The sequence below is a fragment of the Micrasema longulum genome, unplaced genomic scaffold, assembly GCF_059751315.1.
Source record: "Micrasema longulum isolate JH-2025_06_02 unplaced genomic scaffold, ASM5975131v1 h1tg000311l, whole genome shotgun sequence".
NCBI classification, from domain to species: domain Eukaryota; kingdom Metazoa; phylum Arthropoda; class Insecta; order Trichoptera; family Brachycentridae; genus Micrasema; species Micrasema longulum.
The window spans coordinates 277,266-295,024 of NW_028277515.1; the positions used below are offsets into that span (position 1 = coordinate 277,266).

At 34.6% G+C, this 17,759-nt stretch overlaps 1 protein-coding gene across 13 annotated transcripts in view; it reads left to right on the top strand.

Annotated features, from left to right (window-relative positions):
* Positions 1-664: 664 nt before the first annotated feature.
* Positions 665-17,759, top strand: part of RhoGAP19D (Rho GTPase activating protein at 19D) — a 249,936-nt gene continuing 232,841 nt past the window's right edge. For 6 of the 13 annotated variants that reach the window (XM_088224828.1, XM_088224832.1, XM_088224835.1 and 3 more), the window contains exon 1: positions 671-1,070. The gene's annotated coding sequence lies outside the window, so the exon portion shown is untranslated. Of the gene's footprint in view, positions 1,071-10,311; positions 11,050-17,759 lie in introns of those variants that run through there. The other 7 variants (XM_088224829.1, XM_088224833.1, XM_088224836.1 and 4 more) reach the window with 4 other exon arrangements.

Below are 17,759 nucleotides of genomic sequence, written 5' to 3' on the forward strand. Positions count from 1 at the left end.
GGCTATCGACATGCTAAAAAACGTGCTAAGTATTTGAGCGATCACCACGAACAATCATGAACACGCTGAAGTTAAAGCGGTCGCGTTGCAAAACGCCATAGATAAGTTCCTGTGCGAGATTCAACCAATCCTCTTGAACTGACCGAAGTTGAATTTCGTTTTGCAACGCGACCGCTTTAACTTCAGCGTGTTCATGATTGTTCGTGGTGATCGCTCAAATACTTAGCACGTTTTTTAGCATGTCGATAGCCATCTGTGATTGAGCTCCAGGTGTGGTAAGTATTACCGTAGATGGCAGCACAATAGACGGTCCAACCTAGAACCTAAAGGTTCCCAAGCCGTCGAACTTGCGTTTGAGACCATTTGCAACATCTACCGAATTAAACAATGGCGTATTTAAAACGTCAGTATATTTTAATATTCTTCGTTTACGCATTTTTATTCATAAGCGTCGTATAATATACATTCAAACGGTTTTTATAGCTTTGTATTTGACACTTTTATGAAAAATGCCTTTGCTTTTTGAACCACTCTTTCGTTTGTGTGTTGGGCGACATCTATCTGCATCTATTTCAACTTTCCATCTTTTAGTATTGTTAGAAGTGCACAGATGTCTCGATGTACCGTAAATATTGAATGAATTTTGCGCACGCGCTGTTAATTTGTCCGCCATATTTTTAGTATCTCTCAAGGTGTTGTGTACTGTCGGGCGGGACTGCAAGATAAACAATTTTATTACCTAGATTCAACGTTTTATCTGTATTGTGATATTGAACAACGATTTAAAAGTGCTCTTACGTATTTAATAAACGCTGTTGGTAAAATGTATAAAATCGGAATTGTATTTATATTCGCGATATTATGCGGTGGCGATCAAGAGTTTAATTGGAACAGGTTGAGTTTTGTCGGTGAATAAAAAGTTGTTTTTATTCGACTCGTGTTCATTATATCTATATTGTGCCACTTAAATTGATTTTTTAATTTATACGAGGCACCTATGCTCAAGTGTTTAAATGTGATGCTGAAGTGTAGAAGTTATTTGTTCTCGTCAGAGATCGCAGCAGTAACAGGTTCGTATGTCAACAATATTTGACAGGTCACGCTAATGTAGCATACCTGTACATTGATTATTTCCCGTCATGGAAACAATGATCGACAACAACAGTTGTTGCTAAGGGCTGTGTAGGTTTAACCGACACAATTTAAACATTCCGAACACGCGGAACCTCCACTCTCTTCATTTGAGACTATGATAAGAAAGGACTAGATATCATATTAGGACACGTTTGCGTAAGATTCTACGACTCTTTATATTACTCATCTAGGGTGACGTAATGAAAAAAATGTGTAACTATATCATAGAATATAGTCTTTTTACTAATGCATATGTCAATATATCCATTCCAACGCAAATGAAACACGACAGACAAACCTTATCAACACGTCGAACTCGCAGATAAAGAAATAATGTCAAACTACCTGACTAAAGTTTATCTGTGTTTTATCGGTTCGAGACATATTTTGGGATTTATGTGTGTTAAAAATAATACAGTTACAAATAAAATTCAGAAAAAACCTCCATGCCTTCGGGATGTTCCTGCATTTTTTTTACAGAGATAAGAATTAATCTTATATTTAATTTTATCCCCTCATTCTCAATTCTTACTTTTCCCCTTTTAGCTGACGCATTTTATATTTTTAAAAAACATTATTCATAGGTATGAAAATACCTAAAAGAAAAAAATATATTATTCTGTTACAGCTCACATTGCATTAATATTGCTTGTGGCATCTACAATTTAGTTACCACTATATATAAAAAAATGTAGTGTATAAAACCTTTTTTTAAACTTCGACTGACGCACCTGAATCGTAAGATTGATCACCTTCATGTAACAAAAAATAATGAATATACGCTGCAGTGGGTGTACCAATGCAGTGCCCCGTGCACCTTTATATGCGGAAAGTGAATAATGGATGAATTAATACTTTTTACTTTGTATTCCGTGATGGCAGTTATTTTCTAATACACGTTTTTGCTTTGGATTTTAATATTCAATATTCACCCAAATTATACATTTAAAAATGGTTTTTGGAAATTTATCGGGTTGCAATAAATTTACTCCAAATTATTTGTTTACTTATCATTGAACTATTTTATTAATAACCATTTCACGGATGAGATAAATAAGTAGGAAATAGTGTTAGTCAAAAGGCGATTTTATAAAATAAATATAATTCCACCAAGTGCAAGCGGAAATTAAAGTAGTTTAACCCTTTGTTCCCTGAACGTAGATGTAGTAGAGTTTTTTTAACTTTTTTTCTTTGGATTTTTATTTATAGCTCGGAAATGATAACATATTTTCTTGTTTTTTTTAACTCTATAGAAAATAACAAAATAGTAAAAAATTGTGCCGTCGGTGAAGAAATTGCAGTATAAAAAGTTGTTATTTTCCCAATACGACATATCGTGGCATTGGGGAAATAAGGTTCTAACTAACAAAAATGTTTTTTCTTTATTTTACTTTTATTGTACCTAGATTTAAATATCGGTTCTATCTGCATCAAAATTTCAACGAAATACGAAATCAATCCTTAATTATCATTAAATTTATTAAGACAATATTGATAAAAAATATTAGAAAAAATAATGTCTTCATTTCAAACTTTAATGTCTCAAAAAAATTATAAATCGACGTAGAACCATGTTTCCCCAATGCGACGATATTTACAAAAAAACTACAACTTTTAATCATAATTATAAGATCTCAGGATTGTACAGGAGTAATAATTTTACGCAACCATACGGCGACATCTCTACGCAAAGCTGATCCCCAATTAGAAATAATTACTTAGAAATGGCCGAATCAAAAATATGTACCGGCAGTGATTAGTTTCATCAAATGCATTCTCATATAAGAGATTTGTGAGTTATTTTACACTTGGACGAATTTGTACCGTCAAGGTGCAAAGGTTTAAGCAGCCAAAAAGTATAGAATCAAAAATTTTAAACTTTAAATTTAATGTTATACACTTAAAAAGTATCTAGAAGTAATAATAAATTAATGTTCATTGCATGTAAGACATGTACTTAACTGTCAATCATTGGGGCAGTGACGTTTTTCAATGAGGAACTTCAGCCCTACGGGAAATTGGATACGAAAAATGTTTTCTTGCGCGCGGTAAAAATTAGAGCATTAAATCGTACGGTAAAATTTCTTAAAAATGTACAAAAAAAAAAAAATATTTAAAAAAAAACGCACCACTTTAAATGACGTCACTGGTTCGTATGAACCATCCAATGATATAAGAGGTTTGAAGGATATCCGGTTTAGTCACCGTAAACGAATCAATCGGAAGAACTGTCATAGAACAACCTCTGACGTCACACGGAGAGTTATTTCAGAAATACAAAACTTTAAGAAGTCATAGCGCTGATAATACGATATATGAAAATAAAAAACATTCGGCTTAGTTAATATTCTATTAAAAAATAAAAAAAAGGCACTTAACTTCCTCATTATGTTCACGTAATCATTATAATGAAACCAAATAAACATTTTTTTATTTTCTGCGAGCTTTATTGTCCAGTATAAAAATGATATTAACACGTGAAAATTACATCTTTCTTTCGCACAAAGTAAATTTAAATGTGTCCCAAGTATTACTTATGCTACTATAGTGAACGGTTTCGTATCGTTGTATAATCTGATGGAAACGGGGACAATGATCATTTAAATGAATTTTAGTATAATACTAAAATAAACTATTTTAAAAATAGAATAGATAACCTTCTCGTATTTCAAGTCCGAGTATTTACTGTATGTATTAATTATGTTTTTATTGTTGCTCTACGACATTTCAATCACTGTCAATGTCAGTATAAATGATAATCTATTATATCTATTTTATGTTTATAAAAATTAATAGCCGTTATGAGTCTCGCCAAAACTCACAAATGGATTGACAGATTTACGTGATACGGTTTTTTGAAATTTTTTCGAACTCATGTCGTTAAGGTTTATAAATAATAACATCCTCAATATGTTAAGTGGAAAAAAGTTAGAAGCATATGTGTTTTTCATCGATTTTCCAGCGTTACATTTGACTAAAATGTATATATATTTAAAAATTTGGAGGATATTGTTTTTTTTCTCTAATAAAAAAGTTTGTATTTTAACGTTTACAAACAACAATTATTTTTAATGGATACTAAATTTCTGAATTTCTACATATTTACTTATTTTTAATGGATTGTTAGTAATGGTTAAATAATTTTAACGAACATTCGATACATTTTTGAAAAACGGATTCTTACACAAATTGCACCACTGTTGGTAAGTAGCGCAGAATTTGACATTTGCAAAAAGAATTCTATATTTAAAATTTTTTTTTTTTATATTTTGGAATTCAACCATAAACAAGTACCTAGGTACCCACTTTAATTCAATATTTAAATTTTTAGTTTTGGAATTTAATCATAAACAAGTACCTAGGTACCTACTTATCAATGGAAAGTCTTTTACCTTTTATCAGAACAGTTTTTGCACGCTTTCACGACACCATCTGGCATTTTTTGTTTAATTTATTTTGGTTTCGATTAAATATCAAGATCGCGTCAAAACACGGCTGGAGGTTAAATAATGACTAAATTCGCGTTGAACATAATTGAGTGTCATAATTTTAGAAAGCTCAGATAAATCGCAATTCTGATTTGAGCACGATGAGGACTCTTAGCCAATGAGGAGATTAAACGAAAAACTTACCCTTATTACTAATATATAAATAGATTTAAAAAGTCCAAAATAAATAACGTGTGACCTTATTTACGAAAAAACGTTTGCTGAACCAGCTAATACCAGGCAAGCCAACGTTCGGGCAGGACAACGTCTGTCGGATCCGCTAGTAAATGTATAAAAATAGATTTCTGATATTTTTTTAGGTGCAATTTCGAACTTGTGTTCTGGTAGTTTATCCGTGTTTCGTCCTCGAAGGAGTTTTATTATAGGTAGGCACATTGTAATATCCCCCTCCGCTCGTAAGGGTTCGTTGAATGTTTCACGAATGCTCATTTAATATTCTCAATGGCTCTCGGACTACTGAATACGTTTGTCGCGGGACTGTGTGTGCTAGGGGAGGGCTGTGTGTGCGCCCGTCGCTGCACTTCCCACGTAGCGGGTATTAACAACTCATTAGAACCCTTTATGTTTCTTCCACAATATGTCATCAGACATCACGTTCCCGTCTCTCGCTGCTCGTGATACGTCTTCTGCCAGTCCCAGGTATACGAGTACCTGCATAAATATAGTTACTACAAGAGCGGGTCTCATTTCTTGGCCCAGTATCAATTTATTTACTCTAGCTCTAGAACGATTATGTATGTATGATTTTATGTGGGTTCTTCGTGACTGCTTTACTTTTTTTTACTGTCATCATCGCTATCGTAATGAATTTCTTATCTGATATTTTTTTTAAAAATGCAAGGGTAGGCGGCTTATACTCAACTCGCTGACATTCTTATTCTCTAGCGTCGCATGAATCAACGTAAATAGCCTAAAGATCTCTTCATTTTATAAATTAATTTGAACTTAACAGCTCAATCGAAAGTCATTTTTGTTATATATTATTTAAAATTAACTTTTTTCCTTTTTCTTTATAGTTCTTTGTTCCGCGTTGGCCATTCTAATTCACTTTCTGATGCGGAATTGACCAATTACATATTTAAGAGTAAACGACCAACTATCCATTCGATTTCATCCAGTGCCAGTGTAGCGGCTATCGTCATTAACGTAATGCATAAAAGTAATTACATCCGACTATATGCACTATGCGCAGTATTAGGTCGGAGTCAATTGAAAACGTGACCAGGTAATGAACAGAATTATGTTCTCATTGTTTGCCGAGTGCCGCTTCGATGGACTGAAAGATTGTAAACTAGTAACTAGTCAACTGGATGTCATGTTTTTCTATCATCGTAGATTAGTTAGTTGGTGATCTGATCTGCCCGACCACTACTCGGTACTTACTTCCAAGCGCCCGGTACTACTAACTAGCAGGGGCGAATCGTCCAAATAAGCGATTATGCACAGCTTACCATTATATTTGACTTTTGATAATAATGCTTTATAGTAACAATGTTTGAGAGAATTTTTAATTTTTATTTATTATAAATCACCACCACCGTTTATATCCTCCTACAAAAAGAAATATCTATCAAGTGCGACTAGTGCCCAGCCCGTTCTCAGTGAACGATGAAATTAGCCGATTACCTCAGCTTTTTTCTCTTACAAAAAAGTACACTATATTTTACATCTTTAACCCAGTCAGGTTTATTAGTACTAAAACAAGCTTGCAGATTACAAGTATTATTTGAAGATTCTTTATTTGGAAACTAGTATTTTGAACATTTTTTTCGAAGGACTATTTTTCTTTGATAGGATACCATTGAAATATTATCTGGTTGAGAAAAGGTAATTTCCTATTTCGCGCCGTTTTTTTTTCAACTAAGTATATCTCGTTCATTATTGGTCACTCGGATCATACGATACGGCACGGCACCAAGTAGCTATTACCCGTTCCTGTCTATGGCCAACGCGCTTGGGGGTACAAATCTAGCCTCGATCAAGGCCTGTGAAAATTGGTTTTCCGAGTTTTTTGTCAACAGGGACGAGAATCCAACTTCATAATGCTTCTGCGAGAGAAGCATTATGAAGTTGGTTTCTACGAGAGAAGCATTGTGAAGTTGGATTCTCATTAGCGACAAGTTATCGAACAGAATGACGCATATTTGACTTAAATCGGATGATTTTAACAATTTTTATTAAGCATTGAAATAAAGCGAAAAATACGAAATTACTTTTTCCTCAACCTATTATTATTATCACACGGGACATGTGGCGTCCGAAGTAGCCGTTTTTGGCATTATTTATTTTTAAAGGAATCGGCCAGTGCTCAGTGTTGACATTTCAATCATAATGGAAATATCTGCTAAATCTCATTGTGGTATTTTTTAATAAACTTTTTACAAGTGCTGTATTAAAATAGTGTAGAATAAAGCTACGTATATCGCGAAGTTCATAATAATTGTTGTTAGAGTTGATTTCCACAGAACCACAGAAAAAATAGCCATTTATAATGATATATTATGTACTTGTATATAGGTACAAATTAATGAACAATTTTTGTAGATTTCCTATAAAATAAATGACCGCTCGCCAGCGCTTACTAGTACTAGTAGCCATTGCCCACCACCAGCACACGACTCCGTTCCGCTATTCGCACCTACAAGGTTCTCGCTATAATTATTATAAGTTCGTCAGTCAAATTGACCATAATTTACGGTCTGGGTGGAACGTCCGTAGATATAGTAAATGCTCAAAGGAAAACGTGCATTTTGCCCGATTAGCGCGGTTGTCCTCAGCTTTTGCCAAATATTTTTCATCAGTTTCGTGAGACCGATTGCTCTGGCCATTTACGTATTTTCCATAAGTACACACTCCTAGGGACGTAAACCGTCCGGCCGAGTCGAAGAATAATTCGGTTGCAACTGTAGCGTCGGACACCCGGGACTCTCGCGGCGCCTTTGGAGAGAATGCACTCGCAAAATTTAGCATTACGTAAACCGAGTATTTCTGCTGTTGGCAAGCAATGAGGAAGTTCAGCGGTTTTTTTCAAATTTTTTATTCGTTAATAGACTGTTAAACTAAGTCAAATCTTTTTTTTTTTAATTTTTACATATCGTATTATCGGCGCTACGATTTTTTAAAGTTATGTATTTCTGAAATAACTCCGCGTGTGACGTCAGAGGTTCATTTCCGCTTATTCCCATTCAGTTCTTCCTATTGGTCCAGAAGCGACAAGCAGACCGGAAATCTCCCATAGCTCTCAGATCATAGGTTGATTCACATGAACCAGTGACGTCATTTAAAGTAGTGCGTTTTTATCAAAATATATTTTATTATTTTTTCTGTACATTTTCAAGAAACTTTGCAGTACAATTTAATGCTCTAATTTTTACCCCGCGTAAGAAAACATTTTTTGTATCCAATTTCCCGTAGGGCTGAAGTTCCTCATTATAAAACCAACGCTAACGCAGTCCACTTCCGGAATTGCAGATGAATCCTGTCGCGTTGAATTGTTTCTAGCGGAATGAGCAATGCCTGCCAGCCCGCCGACCTGCCCATGCGCCCATCTGCCCATCTGACCGCCATCTCCATCCGCTATTACCAGTTCAGCTAATCTCCGCCGAAACCCACTCACGTTGGCGTTGGCTTCTCCCAACTACTGGGATTCTTCCGCTTTCAAAACTTTACGAGACTGACATTAATGGCCAAACTATAGACAGTGATCTCATCGCTCTGCGTTTATGATGTTTTTTTTCACGATGCTTGATTTGACGTAATTATCTTTCCACAGAATCGCATGAAAGATTCTTTTTTTTTCTGTTCGTAAGACTAAGATATTTTTATTCTTACCTATAATTATTTGAGTGTTTAATTGCTTAATTGATTGAGTGCATGTTGTATAGGGCAAATTATTCCAATGTTTCCTATATGTGTTTGGGTTTCGTGTCGTTTGATTGATTTGTTTGTATTACTACGTTCTTCTTCCTTTCCGATGCGGGATCTGGAGCGTGCGGCCGCGGTCTCAATTTGGAACTAACACTGTATTCCTCCACTGTCATACTGGGAAATTAGAAAAAGGTGATTGTGCTGACCATGTGTATTTGATTGATTACAAACTGACAATACTGCAGTGAGGGGTACAATGAAAGTTTTTAAAGTTTATTTGTTTTGTTATTTTCGCGGTTTGATTGTAAAGAAATATTAAATTTTCGCTTAATTAGTTTTAAAAAAAATAAATTATGTTGATATGCTAAACTGAAGAAAGACTCAAGTCTTTATGAACAGTTTCGGGAAAGGGTGGATGCTTTCATTGTACCTATAATTATTCATATTAGTATCGAAAAATTATTCCTGATAATGGTTAAATTGTTAAATATATATACGCGGGAATGACGTCAGTTTAGTTTTAGGTAACCGATTGTGGATAATTTGTATTCATCCCATGTTTGCACCACGGTGCACTAAATAAGCGCACCGAAGTTACGTAATGGTCGTTCTGCATTTCAGTAACCTATTTCAAGAATTATTGCGCATTGAGTTAAGTATAGGGCTATTTTACCTCCGACACTTAAGTATTTAATGGTAAAGAGGAAGTTCAGTGGTTTTTTTTAATTAATTTTATTTGTAATTAAAATTAAACTAAGCTAAAAATGTTTTTTTTTTCACTTTTATATATTGTATTATCAGCTCTATGATTTTTTAAAGTTTTATTTTATTTTATAAACATAAACGGCAAATCTGCCTTTTACAAACATTTATAATATTAACATATTTGGCTTAAAATATATATTATTTTTAAACATGAATTTCCTTATACCCAAGATTTATAAAAAAAAATTAAACCAAAAATTATACAAGATTTATATTTCAAAAATCAACCTAAAAATAATACAGCATATTCAGTAGAAAGTTTAAATAATAAAACATTCTACAGTAAAACAACAAGAAAATCATAAGTACTGTTTCACACAGCTGGGCAAAGTGAACAAAAAACTGTACATATATATATTATGAAATGCATGAATAAATAAATATAATTACCATTCACCATCTTTGAAAAAGTTCAAAAGGTTTGTTCTATAGGAACAATACCCTACACTAAATATATCAGATACGTGGGAATAACTATTGCCGAGTCCATGTTATATACGGCATTACAATTTTGCACATATTTGTGAAATTACTGCGCGTGTTACGTCTCAAGTTCTCTTCCGCTTCTTCTCGGTCGGTTCTACCGATTGGTCCGTTGAATTATCGGAAACCAGAAATCTTCCGCTACTCTCTTTTCATCGGTTGAATCATATGAGCTAGTGACGTCGTTCGAAGCAGTTCGTTTTTATTTAAATATTTTTAATTTTTTTTCTTACATTTTCAAGAAACTTTGCCGTACAATTCAACGTTCTAACTTTTACCGCGCGTAAGAAAACATTTTTGGTAACCAATTTCCCGTAGGGCTGATGTTCCTCATAGCGACTATCATAACGTAAGATTCTAATACCGAAAAACTATGAATCACGTAAATAAAAATATTACAAACGTCGCGAAACTTTTCCGATTCATTCTCCTCCGTGGGCGACTGCGGTCGAGACTGCCGTCGTGTATTCCTCGTTTCCTAAACCTAACGCGCGGGGGAAGCGTCCAGGTCGCCAGCGTCAGCAGCCGGCGGTGGCCAGCAGCCAACGGCTGCAGTACCTCGCCGGCTGCCAGCCGCCAGAGTCCGCTTCTCCGTCAGGGTGACATCCACCTTAGACCCGCTACTCCGTGAATTTACTGGCAATACAATAATGACCCGCAATCGTCATCGCACGATGATCGACATTTTCTCCAGTGTGATTTAAAGTAATTTGTAATCTCGCGTTTTACTAATTGAAAATTAGTCGAAACGAAATGATTTTGTACTACTATCGGCGCGTGCAAATCTGTAGTCTGATCGAAATCGAACGATTCGGAAAATTGTGTAAATCTTCTTATGCCGATAGCGCGAGCGGACGGTATCGACCGAGAGCCGATACCGCAACGAGCATTGAGTGGCTTAGGAACGCACTAGGCAGCGGCACCAGACGCAGTAGGTACTGAGCGCTTCACCTAGCCGGTGCCAATGAAATACGGGACGGGTGGCAGATAGGGCCAAATTTCAACTGTAATTGCCGCAGAGTTGCATTCCCGGTCCATTGAATTAGTGGACTGTTCACCTACTTCCGTAAACGCGATGTATTTCTGAAAATTTTCCGGGAAATCTTCGAGACGAAAGTGATTTTAATTTATTATTTGGATATACAATTTACCACTATCGTGACAGTGATTTTGATAACAAGGTTCAGTTTTATAAGTGATATCAGAAGTAGTGAAACCGTATTGTTCAACTTTAGCTCCATGGTTTTTGTCACCTATGCGATAGCGTGGTTTTTGCCGCTCTCTAATATAGGTAAATAATCTATCGTATCTATATTTTCACTTAGACAAATACAATGAAGTATTTTCAGTGACCGCTATTACAATGTACTAATACTAACACATAATCTCTGTATAATCTGCTTTTAGACACCGACGTGAGACGTTGTTTTTGTGGGTATTACCACTGAAATAATAGAAGGACCTTTATTCGGCATTCCGTTTTGAATCGTAACATTCTGAAAAATTCGTCATTCGCTGTTTATCGGCCTCGTTATTACCGTCTAGATATAAATACTAAGATCAAAAGCCTTTTTAATCGTGCTTAACATTAAATGTGTTACATACGATTGAGAGAACCACTTTGCCATAAAATTAGACAAAACAAATATATACCTTATCGTTGTGACGTAGGTATTTATTTTGTCATGTTATTAAGATTGACCGAGCGTAGTAACGTTGCGCTCCGTTTGATCAATTGTAATTTCTCGAAGTGGTATTCACTATTCACAACTCGTGTGTTATAATATGTACGAGTTGAGTTACTGAGTACTATTTTAACCGTTGCGAGTTGTGAGTTGTGAGTTGTGATCTCACGATGCACTTATAAACACTTTCACTTTTCCACTCCGCGCTGGCGCCGGAGCCGGAGAAAATTTGACGAAACTACTTAATACAGTTTTTGTTATTTCGTACATTTCTACCGTTTTAACTAATACATAATATGGTTCTTTATGCCTACGTTATTTTATTTATTTATTCATACATATTATAAAAAAAATAACGTATCCCTAACGCTATAAGGCCAAAGAACCTGTGTTGAGTTGGGATACAATGTAATGGAAAGTGTAAGCCTGTACATACATTTATGAAGTGTCTCGCAGCAGTCTCCTGCAACGGTCTCTTCCCTTAGACAAAATCCAAACTTTTACACTTCTCCTGAAAATAGCTTCATCACTCCCCTGCCCTATTCTAGTAAACAATTCATAGATTCCTCGTATCGTATTATATTGACCCGAGTAGTGAATTGAATGTAACCTACAATTACTGTATCGGCCCCCTGTCTCTTGTCTTTCGTCCCTCGTCCCGAAGTGATTGCAAGTGAAGCATTGACCGACGATTCTGAAGAAACTATCGCCCATGATATTACAGTATAGTTTGAGTGAACTAACAGCTCGAGAGCGAGACTCGCGAGTTTAAAATAACATTGACGTATTCGTATTTCATAAATTTGCTGGAATACAGCGAGTTGAAGCAAACGAGACGGAAGCGACAAATTCTATGAATATTTATGTCAGCTTGCGTTATTGTTCTTCCATGTAAATTAAATTATGTAAACGTATCGGGTTTCGAATATAACTTGCATTATGTATAATATTATGTGGTGATCTGATTATTAACGAAATGTTTTGTTGCAAATAAACAAGCTTCAATTTATTTTATTAAATAACCATCAAAGGCGTTTATGTTCGCATAAATTTTACGTATCTTCGTACCTCGTATACATCACATGGCTATCATTCAGTCATTATTGAAAAAACATATGTGTATATTTGGCGATGAATGAAAAATGATAAAGTAAGCGCTAAAATATTTTCAATCAATAAACCGTAATTACACCCGTATATTATATACCCATAGAGGCAGTAAATGAATGCATATATCTCGACCATAATATTGTACTTGGCTTGGCAAGCCGAGAGGTCGGGTTGGGGCGGGCAGCTTTCGAAAAACTTGGTCATGTCTTGAAAAATGCCTAAACCATAAATCTTAAGCGAAAATGGTTTTTTTTTTTTTTTAAAAAAGAAATATTTGCGTTCTTATGATTTATTTATTTATTTATTCACACTCTTTATCAAAATACAATTCCATATTCACTTTGCCCAGCTAACAAGGGTACATACCCCGTTCCAAGCTAGGCAATTACATTTTTATATATTATAATAGTTAATAAATTAATATAGAGCACAGACAAACAAAATATAAACTTATTCGGATACACATTTTGATTCATATACATACAGACATACACATATATACACACATGTATATATAAATATACACATATATACACATGTACATACACACACACGTACATACACACACACGTACATACACCCATGCGCATACACATACATACATACATTTACCTAAATATTTAATTTTGAGGGCCATTTTCAACGAGTTGTAAATAACTCACTATTAGAAAATGGAATCAAGTTGGGGTAGAGTGTGATTCGAACCACGGACCTTTGGTCTGTGAGTCCGAGACACTAGCCACGGGACCACAACCCGATTTTTTTTTATTCCTGTTTTTTGCCAGTACTCACATGTAAGTTTAAGACCATCTCGCTATGTATTTAACAAAAGTGCGTATAAAGTGAGAGTCACACAGAGACCCGTGGAGCGAGCGATGCTGGGGATTATTAATCTCAGATATATAATATGAAATGAAATCATAAGAACCAAACCAGGAGTACTAGACGCCATTGAAAGAGTTGCAACGTTGAAATGGCACTGGGCTGGTCATGTTGCTCGCAGCTCAGACGATAAATGGACGAAACGCCTCCTATGCTGGCGCCCTCGGACTACTTCCAGAAACCCCGAACGACCCCAGCTCCTCAGAAGAGACGATATTGCGAAGCATTCGGGAACAGCGTGGATACAAATAGCCTTAGACCATTTGGCATGGAGATGGATTGAGGAGGCCAACGTTCAGGAGTGGACGGCTATAGGCTGAAGAAGAAGAAATACACCCGAATTCGGCGAGTACCGCATACTCATACTACTCACTGATCTCCATCGCAAAACATAATTGGTTAACATTAAAGCATTTTAGCCAAATACGACTACACTACGCTCATAAAGTCTTGGAGGACCAATGCCGTAAATCGCAATTTTACGCTAGAGTAATAATATTAAATTTTCTAGCCATTGTTTTATATAAGTATATTATTGACAAATAATAAACGAACATAAAAAAGCAATGGAAATATAAATTGTCTTTGACCCCTGACAACATTTGGTTAAGGAGAATGGAAATCTAATATTGGCCCCTTTAGATCCAAGCAACAGACTTTATTATCTATCTCTTACAAATGTACCTGACTACAATTTACCGGGTGAAATGCCCCTTTATGTATATGAATTAAACAGTAAAAACAGGATTCGTGGTTTTAAAAAAGATATTTATATGGAAATAGGAAAAACTGTATTAATAAGTAGGTACCTATAATTGAATTAAGATTTATTTTATTGCATGTATCCGATGTTATCATATTACCATGAAATTTGTTTTCCAGTTTAATCTGAAACAATAGTATATTATTTAAAATATTTCTAAGTATACAAATAATAATAAAACCCGATGGTTATTGTTTATTTGATTTCATAATAAATGTGGTCAATATTATCTAGTATACATCTAGACTCTAGACTGTAGCGTCCTTCACGCCTTGATACTGCAATTAGTCTCGTTCAAGTTAAACTAGTTGTTTTGTTTTGGTTGACTTCTCGTGTCATTTCCGATGGACTAAAATGTTTAATAAATAAATTTTATTTTATAACGCGATCTCATTTCGGATGGCAATAAATAATAGCGAGAGATCGCAACGTGACCAGCAGAAGAAGATAAAGCCAGATTGTTTCCAGTGTCCTGTGGTCATCCTATTGCGTCTATAGACTCGCGGTTTGATTTTCGGGACAACCGATAAAGATCCGGTCCTGAGGATCCGGATGAGTGACTTCAGAAGTTTGCGGTTTTTCTTGTAAGAATCGTATTTATACGCTACTGTGAAGGAAATAACATTTTGCGCTACCAGTGGGTAACAGATATCCGAACACAAAACCGCGAAGCGCGATCCACGATTCTAAACGTGATATTTTAAGTACAAATTTTGTTTTTTTTATTCGACGCAATAAGTATACTATCAAATGATTCGATTATATCTGCCTCTCGAAAATAGCTCAAATTCCAGATAAAAATCGTAGTATTTTTTGTGACTGTAGACGTTAAATACTAGTACACATAAAAAAAATGTCATAATTATTGTTGAAGAGACGGGTTACGTCTCGAAACCGGTAGACAGATAAGTCGGTGAGTGGTTTTATACACATTTTATTAACATAATATTTATTTTAAAAGTTTTTTTTTCATTTCAAATACCGCAGCTCACGCTGCTATAAAATTACTAAAATCTGTGACATGGTGCAAATGATATGTACAATTTGATCTGCAGTACAGGTTTTGCGGTCAGCTTTCGTATCAGTTCGTCGTGAATTATTTTATTTTTGATAGGATAAATTCCGCCTGACATCGACGATTTGATTTATCGTTTATTAGTGTTTGTTAACAAAACAACCGGGTAAGCTGTTAAAATATTATATTATTGTCGTTAACTTCCTTTTGTATGCAGAATTGATATCGTTCCCAAGGGCAATTTATCTATTTCATACGGAAGAAATGAAAAATATATTTTTTATAACTATCTGGGTCATCTTTATAAGGTTTGCATACTTGTTAGTATTTTTTTAATATTTGGAAATAACAAGAAAACATAACATTATTTCGCTATGATAATAAATAAATACTTACGTAGGTACGAGTAATAAGACGCAATCGATATTAGACTAACATTTTTTTAATAAACGGGCTCAGCGCCACGTAGTGGCATTTATTTAAAAATCCAATTTGACAGTAATTTCAATCAAAGATAATTTGTTTTTCACATCAGATACATTTATTTTATGTATCATATCTTATTCTCTTGTTTCATCATGATTGTGTATGCTTTTTATGACAATTTGACCATCGTGAATATTTTTGGCATTGTCAAGTTTATGAAATGTTGCATTATCGCACGCCGGCCATTTCGACGCCGACCGCGGCGTCCTTTTAAAAGTCACTACGTTGGCGTCGGCGTCGGGGACATCTCGTATAGTGCACATGAATAATAGATATGTACCGAAGGGGGGTTTTCGCTCGCGCTCGGGCTAATTCTGGTTCAGGGAATGCGAGACTTCCAGCATAACAAGTAGGCAGGTAGGCAGTTATACGCGCACACTGGACCGTGCTTCCATAACTTGTGGAATGTTAGAAAGGGAATTTACTTCCCGTACCACTTCTCACCTATTGCATTCACACCTCCGAAAATACTACTATGGATCCTCCGTGATTTTATCAACATTGCATTTAATTAGAGAACCTAAGATTTCGGCGTTTATTAATCAAATAAGAAAATAGTTTAATAACGTGAAAGTTACGATACAATATTTAATATACTGAGTGAGTGCTGAGTACACTGTAAACTGATTAAAAACATAATTTTTCATTATATAATATGTATGTATGTTATTTATGCGCCAATGCGCAGTTGGTAAGACGGCCAACTGTAAATCTGGCGTCGCGGGTTTAATTCCGTCTAGTTGCAAGAAAAAAATCTAAGAATTTTTTTTTTTTCAATTGATCTGTGTTTTTTCATAACTTCCTTCCATATCCTGTTTTTCCCGCCTGCTGACCGATAAATATATTTATCCCGCTTAATATTTTTCTAAAAATAAAAATACATTACTTATAACAATATTTGCAATAATTTTGGAAACTAAATATTCCCTAAAAACTTAACTAGGTACTAAATTTTACCTGTTCTGAAGTAGGTAGTATATTTTATTTCCATATCTAGAATTATTTATTTATTAAATGAAAACAACAGCCATTACAGCATAAAAAATCAGTATTTACAAATATACCAAAAATATAGGCCAATTATAGTTTTCTGTATATTTCTAAATACAATGTAAAAAAAGCATACTTGTGTAGGGCCACTCCGTATCATGCATTATCATCATCATCATCGTCATCAGCATCATCATCATTCGAACCGCACTCTACCTTAACTTGATTTCCATTTTCTAATAGTGAGTTATTTACAACTCGTTAAAATGGCCACCAAAATTGAAATATTTGGGTAAATTATAAGAATGCTAATATGAAGAAATAATAGGATAAAATATAAAAAATAAGGAATAATTTTAAAAATATATATTTATAGATGACAACCATGAAGTTTCGCATAAATAAATTGTCTATGTTTTTATGAATGTATGTATGTATGTGTATGCGCATAAATGTATGTACGTGTGTGTGTATGTACATGTGTATATACATATGTGTATATACACATGTGTGTGTATATGTGTATGTCTGTATGTATATGTATCAAAATGTGTAAACGGATAAGTTTATATTTTGTTTGTCTGTGCTCTATATTAATTTGTTAACTATTATAATATATTAAAATGTAATTGCCTAGCTTGGAACGGGGTATGTACCCTTGTGTTAGCTGGGCAAAGTGAACATGGAATTGTATTTTGATAAAGAGTGTGAATAAATAAATAAATAAATAGAAATCATAATGTACATACTAACTGAATACTCTCTTTTTGAAAATAAATTTCACTATAATAGCGAGGAAATGTGTAAAAAGGGGGTCATAAGTTGTAATGATACATCGTCACCTCAAGACAACAAGGTTCTATCTTAACTTTTTTCGTAAAATGACTTTTGTATGTAATATTTTGCTTCTTAAAAAACCGGTTCTATCTAAACTCAAGAAATATCAATATTGTACCTAAATCAGAAAATATTTCAAGTTAAAAAAAGTTCTATCTTCAAATTGTTAAAATCCTACAGAGCAACAAGGTTCCATTTTGAAGCTTGACAAAATCCCTAAGGTGTGAGTAATG